Below are 24,192 nucleotides of genomic sequence, written 5' to 3' on the forward strand. Positions count from 1 at the left end.
CGAAGACAAATATTAAATACATTATTTTTTTGTAGTTTTAGTTCTTGTTGTTAAGTTTTTTAGGTTTTGTGGTGGAATATCATTAGAATATGCTTAAAACACACAGTGTGTTCTGCAGCACAACAGTATAGTTGCTGTCCAGAGGCAAAGTACTTGAAGTATAGAATTGGATTTATACTTATTTAGATTTGTTTCTAAAAGTGGAATTTTACCTTAATTTTTGACATGCTTATATTTAATAGTAAAAGGAGAATAAGGATGAAGATTCACCAAAGTTATATTCAAGTAAATCTGTTGCAGTAGATTTGTGACACGGGGTGTATTTTATTTTGAAAGGAACTTGCTGTTAAGAGTCAAATAAAATATTTATTGTTAGCAAAAATATAACATTGATATACTATTGTAAATATCACCAGTTGAGTGTATTTTTCTAAACAATAACGTGGGAGTTTGTGGCTCTAGCTGGGTTTCAGTCCATAAGAAACTGACCTAAATGGCTCTTTTAATGTTATAGGTTGCAGACCCCTGCACTAGACAGTGCGCTGAACCTTTTTTCTTCAATGATTTTTGAACCTCACTGGTGTCCATGGATTACATGAAATCTTTCCACCTTTATCTACCTTTGTCATGGTAGGGAGAACACGTCAATGTACAGTAAGGGTGGCGTCATCTAAGATAGCACAAGGGTTAGAGTCTGCTCCTCTGTTTAGGGGTGTGTCTTCCCATGTCAGTTCCTGCTGTTCCCTCTCTTCCTTTTGAGTTTGCTGGTTCACTAAAGCCATCACTTGAAGCCACCATCTTTCCCACCATCACGATCATTTGATGCACTAATTACATCAGACCTTGTTTGTTTTTTATGATTAAAAAAACATCTGCACCAGCAAATTTCACTGCACCAGCGCGGACATGCAGATGCATCGGTTTGCAGCAGAAAACAGTGTTGTTGTTGTGGAAAGAACAATCTGGTGGACTAAAGCTAACGTGGACTAAAAGAGTGAGTGCCTGTTGAATGCCTGTTGAATGATTCATCATTTCATTTAGTCAATCTGACAACTGTAGACTTTTTTTGTAATGTTTGCTTTTCACTTAAAAGACTTTTCACTTTGAGAATTCAACAGAAAAGATAAAACAATCAAAATGTTAAATTGTCTCAGTCTGTTATCAAACCATTCAAATCAAACTTTATTTACATGGCACTTTTCCTATAAAAACATAACACAAAGTCCTTTACAATGAGACAAAACAAAATAGATAATCAAAAATTAAAATAAAGCCCCCTGTCCCAGACCACAACCCCCCCCCCCCCCCCCCCCCATCCTTTCACACCTCCCACACCCTATAACTGATGGGGATAGACAATAGGAAATAGGCTGAGCACAAAAACAAAATTTTGTTTGCTTAAACACTATTATTTGGGAGTTCCCTCTCCGTGAATAACTGCATAAACAGCTATTCACGGAGCATCACAGACAGGGAAAAGCCTAAGCGCTGCTGCAGGCCCCCATCTAGAGCTGCAGCGGCTGAACAGCAGCCGACCCAGAGGGAGAGGATCCAGCTGAGGAAGCACCAGAAATAAAAATAAAAAAGAGAATTAAAAAGTAAACATATTGATAAAAGTAATAAACAATAAAACATCGAAATAAGGAATATTAAAATTAATTATTAATAAGCCAGTTTAAATTCATACAGCAAGATAAAATAGATAAATTAAATAAATAAATAAAATAATAAAAGTAGTAAAACTAGCTAAAAGCCAGTTTAAAAAGGTGCGCCTTAAGCCTTTTCTTAAAAGCAACCATGCTCTCTGCGGCCCTCATGTCCTCTGGCAGACTGTTGCATAAATGAGGCCCTAGTGCTGAAAAGATGCCTCTCCATAAGTTTGGGTTTTTTAAAGCTGGAATGGTTAGAAGACCAGAGCCAGAAGATCTCAGGGTCTGTGAGGGTTCATATTTGACTAAAAGTTCTGAAAGATAAGAAGGTGCAAGACCGTTTAAAAACTATTAAAAGTATCTTAGACTCAATCCTGAAGCATATGGGGAGCCAATGTAGGGATTTCAAAATTGAGTGATATGAGCCTGCCTCCTGGTTTTGGTGAGAACATTTGGAATCTGCTGATCTTTTGGAAGATCAGCAAGCAGGTCATTACAATAATCAATTTTTCTCATGATAAAAGCATTAGCATCTTCATATTAGCAAGTGAGAGTAGTGGGCGCACCCTAGCCAGATTTCTAAGATGATCAAAACCATTTTTAACCCCATGTTTTATAAGAGGGACAAAAGTTAGCTTAGAGTCAAAAATAACGCCCAGGTTTCTGACTGTTTCTCAATGGTTTAGTGAAAGTTGTTTTAGCTTCAGAAACTGTTTCTCTCTCTTAGCTTCAGGACCAATAACTAAAATTTTTGTTTTTTCCTGCTTGAGCTGCAGAAAATTATTTGCCATCCATGATTTTACATCGATTTAACATTGCCATCACTGATTTTTCTTTTTCAATGCTTTTAATGACTTAATAAAAACACAGTTTCTGTTTTATATCATGACTAATAATTATAAAAGGACATTATTTCTTTACTGAAAACAGGGCTAAACTAAAAAGTATCTGAGAGGAATTCATTAAGAACGTAAGCATGCTCTGACATGGGTTAACTTCATAAAGCCCATAATAAATTCTTGACTCAACAATAAGTCAACAATATGTTTGAAAAAAGTTCTTATTCTGGTTTTGTATAACACTCCTCTGGCAAGAAAACTGTGTGAACTTTCCTTTTATGAAAAAACAAGTACCGGTAATTTAAATTAGGCTATTATTTATTTTTAATCTGGGGCTCTGTTAAAAAATATTTTGGTTCTTAACATGAAAACTATGGAAATGTTTTGTTTTTAATTAAAAGTACAAATTAACTTGCTCTGCTGCTTTAATGTTTTTTCAAAATAAGAGACATGATCGGTTTGTTTGCAAAGAAACAAATTTTATACATATGTGCAATCTAATGTTTTAAATGACCATCCTGATCATTTTGAATTTTATTTACAAAATTTTACCAGAGTAAGCTGTTTTCATGACACTTAAAGGAGCAGGTTTGTGGTTTCCATTTCGTAACTGCTGCACCTAAAGAGGCCACTTCTTTTACGCAGAGCTGCCTTTGAGACACTTTCTGTGCTGCAGATGAAGTGAGAGCTGCCCAACTTACTAATAAAGCAAAAAAGAAGGAGCTTTTATCATTTCTTCAGCTATCCAGGAGAAGTGCAGCTCAGTTCCCAGCTGGAGTCTAAGGACTAACTGTTCCTGTTCAGGTCACGGCATGTTTTGAGTATCCCCAAACTCAAGCAGCTACTGAAACTGCAGGATTTTTCCAGGTGGTTTCATCTGCTTCCATTTTAGCCCCTTTGATTGAGTTGTTGAAAAAAGGCGCCACTTAGATTGTTTTTTTGCTCCCCGGATGATTCAGAGTGATGGTACAAACCCTTATCATAATGCCGTATGGAAATATTTCCCATATAAGTCCTTATGGTTAAAGCAGTTGACATGTTAGAAATCAGGTGGGAATTCAGAGGAGGTGATGGTTGAACACTTGTGATGTCCATAAGCAGCGATCAGCCATGATAACTGCTTACAAAAGAACAAATACAAGAAAGGTTGCAAGGGTGCCGACCTGTGTATGGAGATATTAACGCCAGCTTGTTGTTGATAAAAAAGAAGACTGTATCAAACGGATCTTACAACTTGGGAAAAATGTATTGACAAAGGATATTTGCTGCAGTTGTGCACTAACACAGCACACCACAAGCAACATTTCATAACAGAACAAGGTCGTAGCCTCATCTGTCATTGCAGCATCACCATATGTTGTATGTTTACGTGCTCCGCCTCTTGACTTGTCTCTGAAGGCAGATTAGAGGCTTTTGAAGAAAACCAAAGACCGGGCAGCAGCACAACTGTTGCCTTGATGCTCTCTATTTTTGGGATATGGTAACAAATAAATGTGAAAAAGTTGTCACATTCTCATATTTGAAGTGTTCGGCCACTACAGTGAGCCTATTTTGAGACGGGATTTGGAGATAATTGAAATTCTACTCAAACCAAGGTGATTTGTGTATGTGTGTGTGTGTCTAGCTGCATGTAGAGCAGGGGTCGGGAACCTTTTTGGCCAAGAGAGCCATAAATGCCACATATTTTGAAATGTAATTTCGAAAGAGCCATACAATAATGTAGTGTCCCTTTCCCACACTGAGGCACGGAGACTTAACCTCTTTTAAGGTTCTTTATTCGGGTTACTGCAGACCGCGACAAACGCCGAACAATTAATTCAGCAACTCCTGAATCTCTCCCGCCGAGACGAGACGAGAGCGCGTCTCCCAACTTTATATTCCCCTGCTCCCGCTGCAGCCCTCCCCTTTCCCTTATTCGGCCCATAGCTGAACCCCATTGGTCCAAACTACCTAACAACAGGCTGAGCGACAGAACTGAGAGCCAATCAGATCTCTGCTTGATGCGGTCAATGAACTCCAGAACTTTTAACGCGGCCCAACAGCCACCCAACTCAGTCCGCGACAATATGTTTAAAACTAAAATACAAGTGAATGTGTGCATTTGATATAATTTCAACCTTTTTAAAGTACAATAAGTCTGTGGATTCTTTTTAATAACATTGTTATGCTGTTTCTAATAAATGATGAGTATTTCTCGTGGTAGTTTTGCTGATGGTCTAGTCTGGTTTACGTGGTGAGTTTCTGCTTCATGCAGGCGTTGAGACTTTAAACGTGATCTTAGGTCTGAATGTTCTGTAGATGTGAGACAGACTGCTCACATGCGGACCTGGAGCCAAACACACACTCACACGCTGCAGTGAGTGACAGGCAGTGGGTTTTACGTTTTTATAATCCCTGCGCGATTCACCTGCTGCCTGTCCCCACAACACCTCAGCCCCACCCTCTGCTTTCTCCCTCACACATCCCGTCCCCGCAACTGCGCGCTCTTTCTCAGAGACGGGAGCGCGCAGTTTTAGGCACGGCAATTCACAGGTTTCCGGGTGGTACAAACTCTGTGAATTAATAGACAATTTTAAACTTATACTAGTGCTGGCGCAGATTTGTCTCTCTAAGCACCGCTACTACTGCGCGCCTCTGCCATCGCATCGCGCACGAGAAGGACTGGTCTAATGAAGAAAAAAAATTTGAATTAAAGATTTGTCTGCGAGCCACATGTGACCATCAAAAGAGCCATATATGGCTCGCGAGCCTTAGGTTCCCGACCCCTGATGTAGAGGGAAACTGTTTCATAAAAATTGCAGCTTAACAAATGAAGAAGTGGAGCAGTTGAGCAGCTCATGAAGCTCCAGGCGCTGCTGGTGGCCGACAGTGCTGAATCAGCAACAACAAAAAAACGCTGATGGGTCAAAATCAGGGCATCCTGTACTCCAGGTGAGCTGAGTTTGGGAAATATGGAAGGAGATGGACCAGCAGCAACTTTTCCTGCAAGGAGATCATTGAGCTTAGCAGGGCTGCATCTCCTCTCTGACAGGGTTCAGGTAAAGTTGTCTGTTTTTTAGACACTTCTACATTACATAATCACTGTTCCTCCTCTAAACAAAACCATCTCAATCTGGCTTCCTTGCATTTATCTCCAAAAAGTTACGAGGATCATTTCCTCTGATGGATTCATTCCTCAGCTCTGTGTCCTCCAGCTCTGCCTCATGTCTCTGCATCAGAGTCTCAAACCAACATTCAGTGGCTGCACTGACCACAGTCTTCTACACTTTTCCCTTTTTGTCACACATCACCTCTTACACACATTCTCTGTTATTCTGGACTAAGTACTTCAAGTCCTCTACCTTCTTCATCACTATCCTCTCTAACACTTAGTGCACTTCCCCATTCCTCAGCCATCTTCTCCAAGGCTTTATTAATCAGTCCAGTCAAAAACTCTACTGCCACCTCTCCTAGACACTTTTCCTCCTCTCCACTGTCTTCCTCGCTTCATCGTCACTGATCTTGCTGCTTTCTGCTCATCCCTCTACTCTTTGCTCTCTAGCATTTTCCTCATTCACCAGCTCTTCAAAATACTCCTTCCAATCTTCCATCACACTTGCTGAACCTTTTAACACATGTCCATCTCTCTCCCTGATCACAAACACATGCTGTACATCCTTCTATATCCGTTTTCCATGCCTCACATGGACAGATCCACCTTTCGCTCCTTTGTGCCCAACCTGTCATACAAGTCCTTATACAACCTTTGTTTGACCATTGCTACCTCCACCTTCACCAAGTGCTGCATCCCTCTGTACTTTTGTCTTCATTGCCCCACTTATTCTTTGGCAACCTTTTCTTCTGTAGACTTTTTCATTCCACCACCATCACCTTATCTCTATTTTCATTTTAGAGGACACACTAAAGTACCTTTCTGTCCTTCTGTCCTGAACACCAAACTTCTCCATCACTTTGATGTTACTTTTGCTCCCTTCACCTACATGTCTGTTAAAGTCTGCCCCAATCACCACTCTCTCCACTCTACAGCGATTCCCTGGCTCACCTCATCCATCTCCCTCAGCCCTCAATGACATAACCACCAACAACATTAGAGTTAGAGATACAGACTGACACCACTTGGATGAATGATGAAATGTTTCAATAAAAAAGATTTTAAGTCCAGATGCCCAAGACACCACCTCGGTGAATGAAAACCTTCACCTGCATCTTATTGACAACATTCACCCTCACAGCTTCAACTTCCAGCTTCAGAACATTTTTGGCAAACTTCTCCTTCAGGATCACTCCTACTCCATTCCTCTTTCCATCCACACCATGATAAAACATCTTGAACCTGCCCCCAATCTACAGTATAATCCCTGTTTCCTTTCCATTTGGTCTCTAGGACAAACAAAATATCAACTCTCTAGTTTTCACTGTCAAAGTCCCCACAATCAAAGTCCCTCCACTAAGCCCTATGCTTCTGTCTTTCCTTTTCTCATTCTGCCAAATTCATCTCCTCTTTCAACCATCAGTAATCCAATCTCTAGTAGGTCGACAACACCGGTGGTGGTCATTGTTAACCAGGGCCACTACTCAAATTCTAACCGTCCTCGGATTCTGTCAATCAGTTGATGAGACAACCGATCATTTCTTCTTATAAGGAAGCAGCGCGTGCCTCACAGAACCAACATGCATCACATAACATAATTCTTCCTTATTTTTGTGAAGACTTTTCCCTGCTCTTTCCTCCAAAAAAGAGCTCTATATTCATTTTTTCCTCCAATTTCCATGGGTTGGTTGGTTGGTTGGTTGGTTGGTTGGGTGGTTGTTATGCAACATACAATTTCTCACTGACTTCTGTTAGAAATTGAATGTTGCATAACAACCACCTGAACACACCCACTAGAAAAAATTGCATTTGTTACACGAGGCACCACTCGCACAACAAAGACGATGCATGGGTTCATAGTATTTTCAGCTGGGAGGAGCAGTACTCTCAGATTATTACAAAAATGTTTTTAGCATTATCCTGTACCTCTCTGTGTCTTTACAACTCAGAATGTCAAAACCATTTTCTGTTTTCTTATAGGAACCCATCATGTCATCTTGTCTATTATTCTCATTATTTTCCAGATGTTCTTCATCTGTTTTTTTTTTATATATTTTTCTTTCGGAAAAGTCCTTGAAAAAGTTGTCTACCAACAGCTCACTGACTTTCTCTTATTAAACAATTCGTTTGATGTTTTCCAGTCAGGTTTTAGACCCCATCATAGCACAGAAACTGCTCTTATCAAGGTAACCAATGACATCCGCCTGAACACTGATGATGGAAAAGTCTCTGTCTTAATCCTGCTAGACCTGAGCGCTGCCTTTGATACTGTTGATCATGGGATCCTTTTGCACAGACTCCAAGACTGGGTTGGCATCTCTGGATCTGCCCTAAGTTGGCTCAAGTCTTATCTAGAAGACAGGAAATATTTTGTTGAAATTGGGAGTTGTGTCTCAGACTACATGGGCTTGAATTGTGGTGTGCCCCAGGGATCGATCCTGGGACCCCTTCTGTTCAACCTCTACATGCTGCCACTAGGGCAGTTAATACGCAGTAATAACATATCTTATCACAACTATGCAGATGATACTCAGATCTATGTGTCACTGACAACAGGTGAATATGGGCCGGTGGATTCTCTCAACCACTGCCTCCAACAGATCAGCGCGTGGATGCAGAACAACTTTCTCCAGCTAAACTCAGACAAGACCGAAGTTATTATTTTTGGCCCACAGAAACAAAGAGAAATTGTCAGCAGCTACCTTCATTCTCTGTCTCTTAAACCCTCAAATCAAGTCAGAAATCTAGGGGTAATCATGGACTCTGACCTAAACTTTAACAGCCATGTCAAGTCAGTAACATCAGCGGCATTTTACCACCTGAAAATCATTGCCAAAATCAAAAACATAATCTCAAAGCGAGACCTGGAGATACTTATCCATGCATTTGTCTCCAGTAGGTTAGACTACTGTAACGGCCTGCTCACCGGCCTCTCCAAACGAGCTGTAAAACAGCTTCAGTACATCCAGAATGCTGCTGCTCGAGTCCTGACCAGAACCAGGAAGTATGATCACATTAGTCCTGTGCTCAGGTCTCTGCACTGGCTCCCTGTACCTCAAAGAATAGACTTCAAAGCAGCTCTGCTTGTGTACAAGTCTCTCCATGGCCGAGCACCAAAGTACATCTCTGACATGTTAGTGCCATATGAACCATCTCGTACTCTGAGGACCTCAGGGACCGGCCTCCTGTTGATTCCCAGAGTCAGAACTAAACAAGGGGAATCAGCGTTTCAATATTCTGCAGCTAAAATCTGGAACAGCCTCCCTGAAGGCGTAAGACAGGCCTCTTCTGTGTTCATGTTCAAATCTAGACTTAAAACATTTCTGTTTAGCCGTGTATATGACTGAAAGGTCCTATCTGCACCTTTCTTTCCTTCCTTTCTTTTTAAATCTTTTTTTTTTTTTTTTTTTTTTTTTTCTCCTTTTCTTTTAAAGTAAATTTTATGTTGATTATTTCTATGATGTATTGTGATTTTAATGCATTTTTCTGTTTTGTGAAGCACCTTGAATTACTTTGTGTACGAATTGTGCTATACAAATAAACTTGCCTTGCCTTGCCTTGCCTTCTTTCCCACATGACAAAAGGCTTTTTAAGAATTTTAAGCACTTTATGTTTAACATTCGAAATGTTTTCAGTTCTGACTAAAGTATAGATTAGAATAGAACCCCAAGATTATCATATGGTTGTCTTATTTTTGCATTTATTTCTTCAGAACAATGATCTGAGAGACAGAGGACAGAAGAAATGACATTAAACATTAATCTGGCAAACAAACAGGTAAACACCAACAGCAAAAATTCTAATTATTACCACGTTTCATCATTGACAAACACATGCTTGTGTCATACAACAAGCAGCGCACATCTACATGTCTGTTTGCAGCTGCACGGTCGCTCTAGTCAGAGCGCTGAGGGTCAATCTAAGCTCTAAAAAGCGGCTTTAAAATTAATCTGCAGCTGTGGGATTAAAGGCTGTTGTGTGCAGATGTGGCGACTAGAAAATGTCGGTTGACTCCTCCCCACCCCTACTCCATATTGGTCCGCCATCCAAGACGTTAATCTGAGAATTGGCATGATCCCAGGAATCCAATGCAGACACCATGTCAGTATTATCAATAAAAGACAGAAAATGAGTTAATGTAATTAAAGGGAAAAAAATAGGCAACCTCTGAATGGAAGAAGGCAAAAATATTTTTAATTCTCTTTTTTCTTTTCTTTTTTTGCCACAACCCAAAATGTTTCTAAACTGTGGATTGTTGAAAGAATAATGTTAAATCAGTACCAAATCTCAATAACTGAGGAAATCATATGCTCAACATTTGTGGGTAAGTAAAGGCACCAGGCTGGTTTCAGGTGATGTTGAGCTGCAGCAAGCCTCAAATATCCCAAATTATTCTGTTCTACTTGATAATTATTCAAACTATGCTGCAAAACTGGATATTAAGAAAGTAAGAAAGTAAAAAAAACATATTTTTTTCTGTTTTGCAAGAAAATACTCTTATCAAGAAAACTTTTCAAAACCCAAATAATCCTAGTTTGAGAAAACATGTCCCAGTGACTAGAATTGTTTTCTTAAAATAATATTATTTTGTAAGACCATTTTCTTTCCCACGTGAGATCTTAATGCTTATTTGAAGAAAATCTGGGATTGGGCTAGAAATGTTTTACATACAAAAGTTTCTGAATGCATTAAGTAATCACATTAAAAGTATTTATTAAGATTTAATAAAATTATCCAGAGATCAAGGTAATAGCATCAGAACTGAAACAATATTTGCCCTAATTTTAAGGATTTCAGAGGTTAATAAAGATGTTCTGCCAAACACCCTGTTTAATTCACCCACATGTAAAAAAAAAAAAAGCATAAGTAACAAACAACAACTCTCTAATAATTAGCTAAATCACATATCATTGTAGATCATTAGTCAAGGACGAAGTTCCAATCAGATGCTTTAAAGGCAGAAACATTATTTTCTGGAAAAAACAATCCTCCTCATTTTGTTGGGTCCCAACTTTTTTAAGAACTGGTCCTTTGTTCTAATACATGCTTCAAATATGTCAAAGATTTGAGGGGGAAAATGGAAGAAAAAATGGAAGAGCCCATTATGCAGACTCCTTTCAACTATATTGAATTGTACAAATCTGAACTATTTTTAGCATCCTGAAAAATAAGGCTCTTTAATGTGCGGTGGGTAAAAAAAAACAACAGCACAGTGTTTTCACGAGGGAATAGAAACACAATTTCAACGATTGGACTTGATGTGTTAAACCGTACAAAAACTCAGTGTAAACTAGAGCATTTCTATCGTAGGGCAGGAAGGGGGCAGAAGGGTAGGTTCCTGTTCACTCCTGGAGGTGTAATCCAGCTGTGTGTGCTGGTCTTTCTCTGAGTTTGACTCAATGCAATCATACAGACATCCTCCTTGCAGTGCTCAGGGCACAGCAGCAGGGAGCTGGTCTCAGTGTTCAGCAGCAACAGTACAAAAACAGGTCAGAGCAGCCGTTCAATCAAAGTCCGTTCTGTTTGCAGCACAGCTGGCTGTCCTCACACAGACGGCAAAGCATGCAATCCAAACCGACTTCGTGTCTGTTGTTGTTTAACTGTGTGATAAATTTGTGTTACTTTAAAATATTTTATCATAATTATCTAAACAGAAAGATTATTTGTACATTCGGAATCCGAAAACATTATTTGATGATGCTACCTGCACCGGGCATGTGATGCGCATTCAAGAATGTATAGGTTCTTAAATGTGCTTTTCCTTTTTAAGCTCTTTTCCGATATATGAAGGACTTGGTGTCATATAATTCTGACCAGACACAAACCGCAATTAATCATTTCTCCTTTATGATCAATTATGAAACAGTTGGCACTTTCGTGAATTAAAAAGGACGCCACCCTTACGAGTTCTTGATTGGTCAAAGTTCGACTTGATTTAACTTTCAATGCACATTGAATGGCCATACATATTGTAAGTGAATAGGAGAGTTTTGAACGTGGAAGCCTAAAATGTGCCTTTAAGCACACTGTCATAAACTTTTTTAGTGGAAGTTGGCCGCTTGAACGTGCATTGCCAAGGCTGATGAGAGCATAGCGTCAGAGTTAGTATGCTGTCAGCTCCAGCTACAACAACAGCAAAACTTGTGATACAAACAAATATAAATGCCAACACGTTCTTATAAGCCCTGTTTTTCATCCCTTTGTAATGTTGAGCTCCACATTAACATCACTGTCACCCAAAAGGAAACAGAGTAAGGCTTAATCATCTGTGGTCTTTTTAAATAGTCAGATAATGCGCTGAACTTTCCTTCAAAGCTATTTTCAGATGTGCAAATAGGGTCAACACTCAGCAACAACAAGCAATTAAATATTACCAATTAATTCTGATATATATATATATATATATATATATATATATATATATATATATATATATATATATATATATATATATATATATATATATATATATATATATATATATATATATCAGAATTAGAGTTCCAAAATGATGTTAAAGGTGTGCTGTGAGGAGAAATGATAACTGTTTCAGCACATTTCCAAATGTTGCACATGCGCCTTTCAGAGCGTCAACATCTTCATCTTGTTTCTACCTTCTGGTGGGAAGCTATGGTCCAGGCGGTGGTGGGCGGATACTGTGGCGGGATGCAGCACCGCAGCATCCATCAGCTCACATCCATCCCTCCACCATTGTGTGAGCGCAACGTGATACTGGTACCGCGGGACCGCAACACCGGCCTCACCCTCTGAGCACTCTGTGGTTCTGGAAACCGCGGATCTCAAACCAGCAGCGCGCTTTTTTCATTTAAAGTGTGGGGAGGCGGGGGTAGAGTAACCACTGCGCACATAAACAATCCTCTCCGCCTTAGCGTCTGTCTTTAAGGATATTTTTCCAAAGAAAAACCAGGGGAGCAGAAGCGCGCCAGTAGGAGCGCCTGTAGGCAAATGGCGCCGAGCGTGTGCGCAGAAACGCGCTCGCGGACTCACCGGCTTTGTTTAGAACATCCAGCAGCACAACGATCAGAGCCGACGTGGACGCACAGGAGAACCGCTCACTGGTCCGTCCAGCATCCGCGGCAGCACGCAGCGTTATAAAACCTGCGGCGGGCAGCGGTGTGTTTGGGTACCAATAGCGCAGCGCCAGGTTTTCCCTCAGTGAGGTCTGACAGGCAGCGAAGCACCTGCCTCTGCTCTATATGAAGAAAAAAAAAGCCTGGAGAGCATTTTTGACAGTCATTTACAACTGATGACACGTCTAGACTTAAAGTAACTTAAGTTGAAATACGTTTTCAAAAACGTAAAACCTTAATAATAAAACGGTGCATTGAAATTGAACTAAAACTGCAGTTTCCGACACATTTAGCTTCCAAGCTAAAAGCTGTGTATAAGAAATAAAATAAATTATCGATGCATAAATATTTATTTTTATTTTTATTTAAAAAGTATTTTTGCTTTAAATAAAAGTATTTTTTTTCCTGCTGTCATCTGCTAAAAAAATGTTTATTCGAAATGAATGAAGTTAGAGGCTTATGGGCCTATTTGAGCCAAACAATTTGAGCAATAGTTTTTATATAAATGAATTTAAAAAGATTTAAATACAATTCCATAGAGAGTGAGTGAATCCGTTGTTTTCACACATTGTATACAAATAAGGCATAAAAATAATCATACATTACATAGAAATGTTTTCATTAACATATATTTAAACATAACAGACAGATCTTGGACAAATTCAGGATTGGCTGCAGCTATAGAACCTTCAGCAGCATTGCAAATAGATATATAGAAAATAGATGAATAGATGCAATTTTCACTTACCGTAATTTCTCTGATATCTGCTAAAACAAGAACAATTTTTGGCCCCACCCGATATCGAATATGAGGGGCTCATATGAGAAATGGATATAATCTTATGCTATTGTCTTTTTTTAAATGACTTTTTAGTTGACTGTCATCTAACATGATGCTTTCTTAAGGGTTTGAGAAAGCATCATGTTAGATGACAGTCAACTAAAAAGTCATTTAAAAAAAGGGTTTGAATTACAAAGGTTGTTTTTATGCAGGTTCCGTCACATCCTTTTACTTAACTGTCGCAAAATGATACAGAGGAAGTCTGATATAAAACTATCACCTATGTAAAAATTTGATTAAGAAGATGATATGCAAAACCTCCTCATAATCATAATCTATACATAATTTAAAATATACTTTAACAGCAACAGCCCACACCCTTTTTAAATTGTGTTTAAAAAAAGTGCTTATTTAAAGTAATACACATTGGAACTTTTTACTTCATTTTCATAAAATATTTTTTGATGAAATTATAATAATAAATGTTTTTCATTTGTTACCATGACAACCTGTTCAGTCTGAGCTCTGCTGATGCTGGCGTCTTGCTTTCCTTGTACACATAACAAACTTAAATATGCTTAAAGCTTAAATATGAAAAACACAAAAGTAGAAAATAGGATCTGGAAAGTTTGATTGATTTTAAGCATTCAAACAAACAAACCTGTGGCAGATCACGTAGCCTGCAAGACTAATCTCTGGGCTTCACTCAGTAAACCAGTACCTCTGACTCCCCCCTCATTTCATAAAAAAGGATGGAGATTTATTTATTGTAGAAAATGCAGCCAATGAGAAAACGTTCTCACAGCTTCTGCTCCTTACAGAGATGCACCATTGGGTACTAAGAGCAGCTGAACACAAATATCCAAGCACCCAGCAATGTAAAGCAGGTACAAGAATTGTGAGACCACTTCAGTGGCAAATTGTTTTTTATTGATTGAACATAAACAGATACTTCTACAGACTAACAATCTCTTAAAAGGAAATCCTCAGTTTGACATTTTAATAAATTGTCTGGTAGAATCCTGTAGATAACAGTTAGATGGAGGTTTGAATTGGCTTGATGTCTCCAAGAAGCCAAGACGGAGTCAACCTGATGAGCAACTCTGTCATTTTTTTAGAGCAGCAATTCCATAACCAGAGACTGAATGAAGCTGATTGAAGGGGCTGGTTCTGTGCTGGAGATACTTTTTTACACTTCGATTATATATTTTTATGATGCTCAACATTGTCGCACATCCCCCTGCACAGCACAAATCTTGCAGAACACCTTACTTCGGTACTAAAGGCCCTTTGTGCCACTGTGGACCAACTCATGCCAAACTGGCATGAGTGGCATCCTAACACCCCCTCCTAACTTGACCAGTGCAACAAAAATGGCGAGCAATATTGGAGCTATCCAGCCGTACAGTTTTGAGCCAGATGTCAGCTCGGATGAGGAAAACCAAGATGTAAAAGGATCTATTTGTCTGCAAGTGGATGCATGAGAATGTGGTGCCGCAGGATGCCTGTAGCCCACCAATTGTAGTTTGTACATCACAACCAGCTTATTGATGTGGCATTGTTTTTTATCTGCTCCTGACTCACAATGATTTGAATTAAGAAAAAAACAGAAATGAAATTTCAAGCTTAATTTTCTTTATATATGTTCTCCATTGTAAGAAAAATATCAATTTTTATTGGAGTGATTCTTTAACTTTCTGTTTTCCTCCTGGCGAAGCGGCGGTTGCTGTTGCCAACCCAAGTACTAGACAGGGTACACCCAGAACAGTTATGCATATGAGTTTGCGGCAGTTATATGAGAAATGGATGTAATCTTGTGTTGTTGTCTTTGACGTATGTGTGTTTTAGCACTTTGCATGAGTTTGTGGCCTTGTGACATACTTGCACTTTTTTTATGATGTTTCTCAGCTTCATACAACAGTAGCAGAGTTGGCTCCAAAATCCCAGTGACCTCAATTAAGATTCCTTGGGATGGATTAAAACAACAAGAGTGCGTGAAATTATTTTGTCGCACAAATTGTTGGAAGTTCAGTTTGTTTGGGTTTAGACTCTTTAGAGCATTAGGTTGATAATTTGGAAAGTATGACAGGTTTATTTAGAAATGTTAAAACACCTGGACGGAGGACATCTTTAAAAATCTAGTAGAATTTTAAATAATATCAAAGACAGAAATTAAACTATACTTTAGCAAAAGAGCGGTTCCCACAGACAATAAAACAAAAAAAGCAGTACCGGTAAGTGAAACTGGTCGTAAAGTAGGCCTCCACACATGAAGCAGACAATAATCGGCATATCTAATCCACTGTGAACGCTTTGTGCTTGGATCAGCACAATGCTCTCGGTTCATCATCAAGTTCCAGCGCCTTCACACACTCCTTCCCCCATCACTTTACAAAAGGACACCCTCCGTGCCCCTCCCCCCCCCATCTGTGAGATCCTCCACCTCCCCAGCGATGAGGCTCGGAGCAGGTGCTGCACCAGTCGGACGGCCGACGTGAAGGGGCAGCGTGTAGTGGAGCCGCTCCCCAGAGACAAACGTGCTGTGGGCCAGCTCTTCTGCCATTCCTCGCCTTGCAGCTGCTGCACAGCTTCACACACCCCATAAACACGTTAAGTACATACAGAAAACATCAGCGCATGTAAGGAATGTCATGCAATATAAAAAGAATGTCCTAAAAAATTTTATAAAAGGTTTGGGTCAAATCATGCCTATAATAAAATAACCATTCCTGTCTGCACAGACGTAATTAAAGCATCCAATACTGTATTGTGTAATTGGCTGACTGTAGTAAAGTCAATTGAAGGGACCTGCAAAGATTTGTTTTTTAAATGTCAGTCTGGATTTATTCATGGAGGACATGAAAGTTGCTCATTGACACCCTAAACAAGGACGATAAAACGCAAACGGATATTGCTGAAAAAGCTGTCTTCATTGATCACAGCCATTGAAACATAAAGAAAGGAAGAAACAAAGCCTGGAGGAAGACATACAAATATCTGAGGAAATTTATGAGCTGTGGAAGATTTGATACATTTAAGAACGTCATTCATGATCAGATAAATCCAGAACGTTGACTTCAACAGCCACATTAGTTATTCAGGCCAAATTATCATTGGTGCTGCTTGGTGCTGATTCTTTTTTAAAAAAAAAAGTAAACTTTTATTTCAAAGTCTTAAAGAAGGAAGAAAGAAGAAAGCTTCTATTACAGTTTTTGTTCAATTCAAAGTCTTTATTGATCAGTCACTCATTCATCTGAAGTCATTGGTGGTTTAACCCCACTATGACTCCATCAAGATAATAGGGGTGATTACCGGTAATTCTTTTTTTTTGTTTAACTTTGCCAAAAGTACAAGTCTCTGATTTAAAGACTGACGTATCTGTATGTTATGATAATCGCATGAAAAAATACCTGTAAACTGTATCTGCGTTTCGGTCTTCTACAAAAGTGAAATGTTTGCACAGTGGAAGTAATCAAACTCTGAAAAGTTGTGCCCAGGGTCCTCAACACTTCAAGTGACCCTGGGCAACTGCCCAGTTGCCCGTATGGCTAATCCGGTCTTGCTTACCCTTTTTATACTGACCCCATTTTGCCTCCAATTCACCTCTGAGACAAAGAGCAATCTTGGTTAAGTGCAAAGAAGCCTGACCAATTCCCTCCAATGGTAAACCACACTCCTGCTCTATCTGTACTAGAATAGATGGTCTCCGACAGCAGGCCATCTATTCCACACTCCCATCACACCCTCCATAAAATATCTTGTGGGACAGGGTTGCATTTTTTTCCTCAAGTACACAAAACTCTCTTGAACGTGATGTGCAAACTCTATATTTGTAGAGGATCAAGCAAGGAAAACAAAAAAAGATCTAGTGTTTATTGACCAAGAAAGAAGCAATAGAGCTCTGAGGTTTGATAAACAGCTACACAGCAGATGTGATCTTTTCTCATGAAGCATCACTGAGGAAAAAGTAGAACCTCCACAGAACAATTTCACAAGAAAATAGTACTAACATGTGCCCTTAACTATACCCCTACTATTTTGGAATGAACCATCGTGTCACTGTACAGTGAGAAGATAAAGGCGTCTCCCTTGCCTCATCAGGACACCATGATTATCTCTGTCTACAGGATTGTTGCTGGAGGAAACACTTAGCTCTCTTCTCTCCCTCAAATCAGCAGGCAGACATGTGCAGAGAATAATCCACCCAAAGTCAAAGACCACCTGTTTATGTATTTCTGCTGACTTGCTCTCTGCTGCCCTCTGCTGATCCACTCTCTTTGATGTACAAGGCTGTGTGGCCAAAAGTGATTGACAATTGATACATTTCAGAAATGACATTGTTGACATTTTTACATTTTCTAAAATCTCCTTTTAAAATTTAGGATGTCATAAAATTGATTATTTTATTTTTGATGGGGTAGTTAAAAAAAGTAACACAAATACAACAAATTAATTAGAATCTTTTTACCAACTCTTACTCTTTTTACTATAAATTAGTTGAAAAAGAAGTAAATACTTGCAACAGGAAAATGGTGGGGACCAATTTTAACAAATAACGAGTCCAAATATGCAGACATCAATATGTTTAGCTGAAATGTACTTTGTGATAGAATAATCATACATAATTACATAAAGAAAGAAATTATAAATGATTTGTACAATATTTATAACACTTTATTATTTTTTTCACAAGAAATACATTTTAAAGAAATGAAATGCAAAACAGTCCACACAACTTTATTAAGATATATTTTTTAAATATTATTGTTTTCTAAATTTGTTTGGTAAAAAAAGATGTCCATAATTGCATGGCTTCTTATATTTGTAACGAAGGGGGTCTTTCTTACTGACGTTGATTTCAAATTTGTACAACACATGTCACATAATTGCACATTAAATGATAAATTTCCAGATTAAAAAATGACACATGCCCTTTTTGAATAATTTATTAGGTTTTTATATATCTGGTGGTTCTTTTTCAAATTACTTATTGTTGCTGTAGGCTGCAGTGATTAACACAGCCCATGTAGAGAGAATCCTGTTGACTTATGAAGACCAATGCAGACCTACTTCTTATTGGTCTGTATTTGAGCTGCCTGCCTAAATGAATGAAGAATTTCAGGACTCAGTAATGTGTTTGGAGAAAAATTTTAGCTAAGAAAAGGTTTTTTTTCTGAGAGGACAGAATACACCTGACAGCGATACAAAGAGATGCAGCGCAAGGTGAAAGTGGCAACAAACAGGACTTTTATGACAGGTGGGACACAAAGGAAGAAGAGTTGGGTCTGTCTGGGTGAGGCAAAAAAACAACAACAAGGATGAACAACAGGTTAGGGTGATCAGGGACAGGGATGGAAATGTGTTGACAAGTTCAACAAGTGTGATGGAAAGATATAAAGAGAACTTTGAAGAGCTGATGAATAAGGAAAATAACAAGAAGCAGATAGTAGAAGAGAGGGCTGTTGTGCAGCAGGAAGTAGCAAAGATCGGTAAGAATGACATGAGGAAGACACTGAAGATGAAGAAGTGTAAAAAAAGATAATTGCCCCTGTTAAAAAAAACTGAGGAGGTATGGAGGTGTTTGCGAGAGATGGCACAAGAGTTTCTGCTGGAGCAAATGGAAAAATATTGTTAAGCCCATTTTTAGGTCTCGTTTACATATTATTTTACAGGGAAGTAAATTCAAAATCAGTTTATTATTGTCACCTCTTTCGATACCTTTATATATTTTTTATAATACAAAAGGAAGCAAGACAACGTTTTTCCATCTCGGTGCTATGGTGTCCTCACACGTACACACACACAACATTAAATTACCTTTATTTACATTTTGATTAAACAGAAACAACTTTTACAATCAGAAACGGTATTTTTCTTAATAGCATGTTCACAAATAAAAATCAGACATTATAGTCAAAAGCAGCAAATCAACTGACATATTATTTAAACTTTGTAACCTTTGTTGAATATCATGAGTCTATTTGAACTATTTTAGTACTTTAGATTTCATGCTAGATCCATCTATATGTGATGACTACATTTCCCTCACCTTTTCTCTTAACCGCCAAATTGGAAGCTAAAAACTGGACATTTTGGGCTATATGTAAACCTATGGATTTCAACAATTCCGGCTTCAGAGTATCTGCCTGCCTCGGCCAGGTCCAACTTGCTCAGACCCTTGTAGATTTGCTTAATTTTTCATTTAGCTGTTTTCTTGCAAAGACCACAGTCAGAAATACTTCAAATCATTCTCCCTTGTATGACATGGCAGCTTTGGAGAGGTTGTCCATCTGAAAACTTTCCATTTGGGGCAGAGAGACACAAACAAGCTCCAAAACTGGAATTAGGCCAAAAAGCTCAAATAATTCAGGGGTTTACTAATGTAATTCTACCATGTATGTATGTATTTCTGTGTATTTGTCTGTCAATCATATGTGTGAGTGTGTCAACTGAAAAAGATTGAGAACCACTGCTTTGCCTCATCAACTTGTTCTGGAGAGTTTTCATCAGGGTGTGCCGTTTTTTTCTGAGAAGGTACACTCCTTGAACATCTATTTACACATTTTGACCACATCTTTTTGCTAAGGTTTACTGATTTATAGCCTCCCCAAACCTTGTTCAAGTCAGTAAAATTTTAGTAGCTGTGTTTTTTGCTCCCTTGTGTATACAAGTGCCATGTTCACTACATACTTTACCAATCTGATGGCACTGTACGCGAACTCTGAAGGGTCCAGGAGGGGTGCAGTTTTGTTATGTCTACCTGCTTGTGCCCAGGTTTTCCTTATGGCAGTTCAAGGCTAAACTATCACCAGTCAAAATATACCATAGTCAGGGACGTTTGACCCCAAAAATGCAATTTGTTTGGCTAGTTTTATTGCTCCACTCTGTGTTTGGGCAAGATGAAGTAAACCATGCCGTGTCAGGTTGCAGAGGTGATCCAGAGAACAGTTCAGTGAACTATGGGGTTATACTGGTTTTGTGTGAAGCATGCCTCCTCGTTCTTGCAAACCCCAAACTAGAAGTGAAGTGGAGCCTTTTCTGAGATTATTAGGATTCTATTAAAGTTCCACTCTAATCATCTTTTGATCTATTTTGAAAGCGTTCCCAGTGAACTTTTAATTATGATTATGCCGTTTATTGGCAAAATTAAAAATCTGTGTCGTTTTCTAGGACATACTAGTGTCTGCAGAGCGGCAGAATTCACCTCTTAGTTGTGGGTAAGTGCGCCCTCACCCATCATCCATCTGTTTCTACACTCTCCCCTTACAGCCCCACACAACCTCAACTTAACATTACTGGCGAAACAAAATTGGTAAATGGCGTATACTTGTAAAGCGCTTTTCTACCTACAAGGCCCAAAGCGCTTTACAGTCACAGACCCATTCACCCAGTCACACACACAGTCACACACTGGTGGCGGCTCCGCTGCCGAACACTGGCGCCAACCTACCACCAGAGGCAAGGTGGGGTTCACTGTCTTGCCCAAGGACACTTCGACTCATGGGTGTCCAAGGCAGGAATCGAACCTGCAATCTTACGATCATGGGTCGACCGCCCTACCGCTGCAATATAGGAGTTATGCAGCTGTACAGTTTTGAGCCAGATGTTAGCCCGGACGACAACAATGTACAAATTGTCTGCAAGTGGATGCATCAGAATGGAGCGGAGCAGGGAGCTTTTGGCCTTTCAACTGTAGCTTCTATGTCACAGCTACAAGCTTTTTCCAATGGCATTTTTTCGTCTGCTCCTGATTCACAATAATTTGAATAAAGAAATACTCAGAAATGCAATTTTGGGCTTGATTTTCTATATGTGTCTTCCATTATGAGAAAATGGCACAAGAACCTGTAAAAAAAAAGATGGTTTTCACTGAAGTGGGTCTTTAACTACTGTAAAGATGAAGTAGTGGAACTTGAAATATTTGTGCATAAACGTGGGAACAGATTTTTTGTCCTTTTATCCTAAAATTTTGTCTGTACTTTTAATGAGCGGACAGTTTAACACCCTCAGATACTTCATTCCCACGTGTAAAGCCTTCTGTTATGGTGGCAGTGCAGCCATTTTTTTTAAACCCACACACTTGACAGTGTGAGGAAGTGGGTTTGAGAATTTCTAATTATGCCCAAAGCAAATCCAGCAAATCCATCACTTATTGAAATCAAGCCCAGGCCCTTGGCTGTTTGATCAGGTGAATAACACGTTCTGGGCAAGATGAAAACAGTTTGACAAAAACGGGGCACGCCCAAGTGCCACTTGCCTGCATCCATGCAGACACCACGATCTTCAAAATAGTACTCATTGTTTTTAGCTTCAATTTAGGTAACATGGCTCTCTATCCAGACACAGACAACAACAATACTTCCTACGCCAATCAGCTTTCCCCATTTCTCCACCGCGGATATTAGTAGCCAATCAGCTGTCAGTCTGGGTCTGCTGTGAAAAGGAGCAGCCAATCAGGGGCGAGTCTTGATTTCACGGAGTGAGAAGCTAACCAATAGGAACCACTTGTGGCAGCGACCAGGGGAGGGGGGCGCGTGCGAGCCCAATCAGCGGTTCAGTGCTGCCTGCCGGTGCCTGGTGGTTAGAATCCGCTGCAGCGCGACAGTAGGACCGGACCGTGAACCCGGAGACGGTACACACTGAGGAGAAAGAAAATACAGGTGAGTCCGAGGATTTGCGTAAGGCCTTAGTCGGAGATGATTTGAAGCGGCGTGGCGGCGCGTTAGCCGCGTGCTGGTTTTCCTGTCAGCAGAAATGCTCATAACAGTGTCAGACAATAGAGCTCGTTGTGTTTGCTTTTATTGATGTGGGCTGACATGTTGGCGAACGGACCGTTAATTTGCCTAAAGACGCGAGGCTGTAGCGCTAACGTGAATGGTTTGCGGGGCCTCTGTGTTTAAAAAATCCGCTAATAAATGAACATTAGTTCCCTTTATGTCGACGTGTGATTAAGATGCGATGAAGGCGTTCTTCGGAAAAGCCTCCGATCCTGCTCATTGTTTGATCCGGAGTCTCAAGGGGTTAACTCGGCTGGAGGGGGAGTGAAGAAAAAAAAAAAACTCCGCTCCTTCAAATATCTTCTTCCAAATGGTCTGTTTGAGACGTAACGGGGTTTTTATGTGATGTTTAGCGGCGTTATCCCGGTGAAGACGGCGAGAAGTGGTCGTCTGCGAGGCGTCAGGGGGGGAGGCCGGCGGTAGTGATGGCCCTCAGCAATTAGGAAGAAAAATCCGAAATGCATCAGCCATTTACGTGGAGACTCCGCTTGTTCCATATGCACCTAAATGGCTGCCTGGCGCCTGGCAGCAGAACCAACGCATTTACTGTAAAAGGGCAAGGCTTGAGCCGGGGCCTGGCAGCTGATTGGGTATTGATCTGCGGATTAGCAGAAGGAGATGTCTGCCGAAGGGAAGTAACCGTCCAAACGGGGTTAAAACCCTCATATGTGCAGCTCTTCTTCTGGACTTGGACCGGAACGCTTTGGAGTTCTTGGTTGCAGCCCTGCACCTCAGACATGGCAGCACGTTTTGACTGGCTTTGCATCAATGCAGAGTTTCAGTGTTGCTCATTTTCTGACTGTCTCATCTTCATAAGAAAATCTGATGACACCACAAAGATGTTCTTTTATTACTTTTTTTTTTCTTCTTTTCTATTGGTGACTCATGTTCAGGACTGTTTCTGCTCCTTCTGTCACAAACCTTTAAGCGTGTACAACAGAAATCTCTCATTTTTGTGTATTAGTTTTAAAAACCCACAACATTTTGGACAAAGATTGCTCACTAAAATCTTTCATTTTTCCACTAAATGAGTTTTTTTCCAAACTCCAACAGGTCGGAAAGAGGTATAGCTTATCAGTTAAAAGAAACCTTACATTATATCCTTCAAAATAAATTCATCGGCCCCTCGCCTTTTTTAAATTGAAGTGGATTTATGATCCTAAAATTCATTTTAAAGTAATAAATCTAAAATGTGTAGGATTTCTTCTTCTTCCCTGTAAACAAGGTTTAGGGGTTAAAGTCCAGAAGAAGGGGTTTTCTGGCAATAAAGCAAAAAGCCAAATCATCAGTCAGTTACCTTGGCTGTTCCTCACTTTCAGAGGTAATCACAACAAACTCACAATTTGAAAGAAAAAAAGTGAACAGAAATATATTAGTAAAGCAGTTATTTGCTGCTGCTTTTGAAAACATTCAAACAAAACCACATCTAATGGACGATAATAACAACACTTCCGGGTTCTTCAACATCGAATGGTTTCCAGCGGCACCTTTTATGCTGCATGATTTGTGTCAAAAACACAAGTCTATGGACGGCTTTACATTACATGTCAAAGCCACATTTAATGATTTTTTTTTGTCGTGAAATAATTAAACTCGTTTTTTGTAGGGCAAACAGATAATAATGTAAAGTCTCAATACGTATAGATCCAGAATAATGTAAGTGGCAGGGTTAAAAGAGGTACTGGAAGTGTATTTCTTTTCTCTCATTGTCTTTACTGTTTACCTCCTGGTGGTGATGCTGAGGACGGAAGAAAACAAATTGGTGAGAAGCCAAAGAAGAACAAGTAGACGTAGACCATAACATGATTAAAGCAGATGTTAAGAAAATAAAGTTTCTGTTGTGAAACTGCAAATGCTCCATGTCTGACGTTTGGACACTGCGCCTTCAATGTCTAACAAGGATTTTCACTGGGTTTTATTCCTCCTATTTTTGGATGTAATTATTGTTAGTCAACTAAAATGCC

At 39.6% G+C, this 24,192-nt stretch overlaps 2 protein-coding genes across 3 annotated transcripts in view; one reads left to right on the top strand and one right to left on the bottom strand.

Moving 5' to 3' along the window:
• epb41 (erythrocyte membrane protein band 4.1) overlaps window positions 1-12,729 on the bottom strand; it is a 31,832-nt gene extending 19,103 nt beyond the window's left edge. The window contains exon 1 of one of the 2 annotated variants that reach the window (XM_011481179.3): window positions 12,588-12,729. The gene's annotated coding sequence lies outside the window, so the exon portion shown is untranslated. The remainder of the gene's footprint in view (window positions 1-12,587) is intronic. The other variant, XM_011481177.3, reaches the window with a different exon arrangement.
• Window positions 12,730-21,983: 9,254 nt separating this feature from the next.
• Window positions 21,984-24,192, top strand: part of gatad2b (GATA zinc finger domain containing 2B) — a 28,359-nt gene continuing 26,150 nt past the window's right edge. The window contains exon 1 of the mRNA XM_023960077.1: window positions 21,984-22,111. The gene's annotated coding sequence lies outside the window, so the exon portion shown is untranslated. The remainder of the gene's footprint in view (window positions 22,112-24,192) is intronic.

The sequence above is a fragment of the Oryzias latipes genome, chromosome 11, assembly GCF_002234675.1.
Source record: "Oryzias latipes chromosome 11, ASM223467v1".
Lineage (NCBI taxonomy): Eukaryota > Metazoa > Chordata > Actinopteri > Beloniformes > Adrianichthyidae > Oryzias > Oryzias latipes.